Below are 2,771 nucleotides of genomic sequence, written 5' to 3'. Positions count from 1 at the left end.
TATAAGTTTCACATTAGAACAATCAAGTGTTCTGGGATTCCCATTCTTCTCAGAGTCAGCCATAATTTGTTATGATCTACACAAAAAGAGTGTGAGAAATAATAGTTCCCAGAAGAGGTATAGAAAAAGCAGGCTGAGACAGGCTGAAGCAGTTTCTTTGGAGGAGGCTAATTTGGATCCTTTAGAGAAGCAGCTAATGGGGACTGGGGGGAATGTGTGTTATGTCACAGAAGCCAAGAGAAGAGATACATTTTTTAGGAAAAGAAGAGTGATCAATGTCAGAAAGGTAAAGTAAGAAAAATGAAAGTAAGAAGTGTCAAGAACAAGACTAAGGCTTTAAAAGACTCAATAAAACCTATTTATTGATGCCTGTTACAACTTCATTTGAAGACCAACTTGAAAAATTATAAGTATAGAAAATGAGAAGGAATTTCATTTATGAGAAATGTAAGAGGAAGTAGTGACCATTAGTCATATGCTAGCATTGTAAGTCATATGTCAGTCAATCTAGAGATACCGAGTTTTAGAGATAGCATGAAAAAGAATTTTGAAATAAATAGAATTTTACTTACCTTTCAAGAATAGGAACAACTTGTGCAAAACCATTCTTTCTGAGAGCAGCTGCATTTCTGTTCTCTCTCCTCCCCATGCCCCCTAAGTCCACGCACTTTAACTTATCATTGTGAGTGTGCCTCCAGTCCTCCTCCTAGCTCAGGTTTGTTGGATGGGAAATACTATTGTGAATTAAAACCTTGCTTTGAATGAGAACCCACTCAATGTCAGTGATTTTAATTTATATTTGGTAGCAGAATACAGAGCGGAACTGACAAGAAGGGCTGCTAATCAAGATTAAGAACCAAACTATTTCCTATGGAGTTTTGTTTTTTTGGGTTTTTTTAAGCATATGATGTTTGCATAGCAAGTGGTGTTACATGGTGAGCAGAAGTATTGGGCATACATTTCACGAAACATCTCATTAGCCCTAGGATAATTATTATAATGGTTAAAATAATTAATTTAATTTGTAAAATGGAGCACAGCTAAGAACCAACATTTTAGGAACATCAGCTTTGATGTTGCAGTTTAAAATAAAGATTGCTAAAGGCTCTCAACTTTCATGTTTGGATCAGGGATGAGATATTGAACATTCAGTTATGTTTCTGGCATTAGCTACTGATTGGGCTGGCTTAATAATTGCATTTTCTATGTATTGTTCCTGTTGTTGTAAGGTACCTCAAGTCGACCATGACTCGTAATAATCCTTTGACCAGCAGATCAACACCTTGCTCTATCTCGAGCCCAAGATGTTCATCATGCTCAAGTCCATTTTTGCAGTAACTATGTTAGTTCATCAGGGTCTTTCTTTCCTTTGTTGACTCTTTTATTTTCCCAGCATGTCTTTTTCCAAGGATTGACCTCTCCTGATGGCAAACTCAAAGAACGTGAGACTAAATTTTACCACCCTTGCCTCTGAGGAGTGTCCTGTTTGTACTACCTTCAAGACATAGTCTTACTGTTCTTCAGCACCACAATTTAGAGGCATCAATTCTTCTCTATTTTTCTTTACTCGTTGTCTAACTTTTATTTGCATAGGAAGCAATTGAAAAGACAATCACTTGATTCAGGTATACCTAAGTCTTTAAACTGACATCCTTGCTTTTGAAGGAATCCTTGACAGCAGATGTGTCCAACAGAACAGATCTTTTGATTTTTAGACTGCTGCTGTTGTGAATGTTATTTGTGGATCCAACTAAAATGAAATCATTGATGTCTTGAGTCTCTTCTCCATCTATCATGATGTTGCCTCTTGGTCTAATGCTGAGGGGTTTTGTTTTCTTGAGATGTAATCAATATTGAAAGCTGTGTCATCTTTAATCTTCAGTTAAGTCCTTCAAGTTGTCATCACTTTCTGCAAGCAAGCTTGTATCATTTGTATAACACAGGTTGCTAATGAGTCTTCCTCCAATTATGATTGATCATATAGTCCAGCTTCTAAAAGTATTTTCTCAGCATTCAGATTACATGGCTGTGGAGAAGACATTGTAATGTACATGTCCTCTAATTTTTAACTGGTCAGTGTTCTTTTGTTCTGTTCAGATAACTGCTTTTTGGTATGCCTATATATTATACATGAACATAGTTTTTACTGATTATTCAAATGCAGCCCCTCTCTGTTGGTTCACATTCAGCAATTGCTTTACAGGGGAAAAGATGGGCAATCTCCTTTGTCTGTAATATACAGCCTCTGAACACCTATGAGTCAACTCCAACTATGAGTCAACTATGAGTCAATTCCAACTCAGTGATAATAAATCTATGTATTGGAAAGAATTCGTAGGGATGAATTATTAAGTATGAAACTTCTCATGGCATAGTGTTTTGTGTCTTAGGCCACTAACTCAAAGATTGGTGGTTTGAGTCCATCAGCTGCTGAATGAGAGGAGAACCAGCAATCTCCTGTAATGATCTACAGCCTTGGAAACTTGATGACGTGTCACTGTGAGTCAGAATTGATGAAAGCATATTTTACTAAGAAAGAAGGTAATAATAACAAGGCACACTTTACCAAAACTAATTTTTTTTTATAAGTAGACACATTTTAGCAGCCTATGTGGAGTCTAGTTCTGTGATCTTGGAATCAAATGGCATTTCCAATACTATCAGCTTGTTGTTCTGCTGATGTGCTGTTCTAATCGTTTTTGGATGATCTTCAGTAGAATCTTGCTTGCATGTGAAATCAATGACACTGTTCTGTAGTTTCCACACTCAGT

At 36.6% G+C, this 2,771-nt stretch overlaps 1 protein-coding gene and 1 pseudogene across 2 annotated transcripts in view; one reads left to right on the top strand and one right to left on the bottom strand.

Moving 5' to 3' along the window:
- The window catches only part of LOC102847439, a 10,280-nt pseudogene extending 9,631 nt beyond the window's left edge, over window positions 1–649 (bottom strand).
- LOC102871340 (small conductance calcium-activated potassium channel protein 2-like) overlaps window positions 1–2,771 on the top strand; it is a 258,815-nt gene that overhangs the window by 56,708 nt on the left and 199,336 nt on the right. The window lies entirely within an intron of this gene.

The sequence above is a fragment of the Elephantulus edwardii genome, unplaced genomic scaffold, assembly GCF_000299155.1.
Source record: "Elephantulus edwardii isolate Elephantulus edwardi_28Jun2011 unplaced genomic scaffold, EleEdw1.0 scaffold00050, whole genome shotgun sequence".
NCBI lineage: Eukaryota > Metazoa > Chordata > Mammalia > Macroscelidea > Macroscelididae > Elephantulus > Elephantulus edwardii.
The sequence above is the reverse complement of the archived record's forward strand: the minus strand, read 5'-3'. Positions and strand labels throughout refer to the sequence as shown.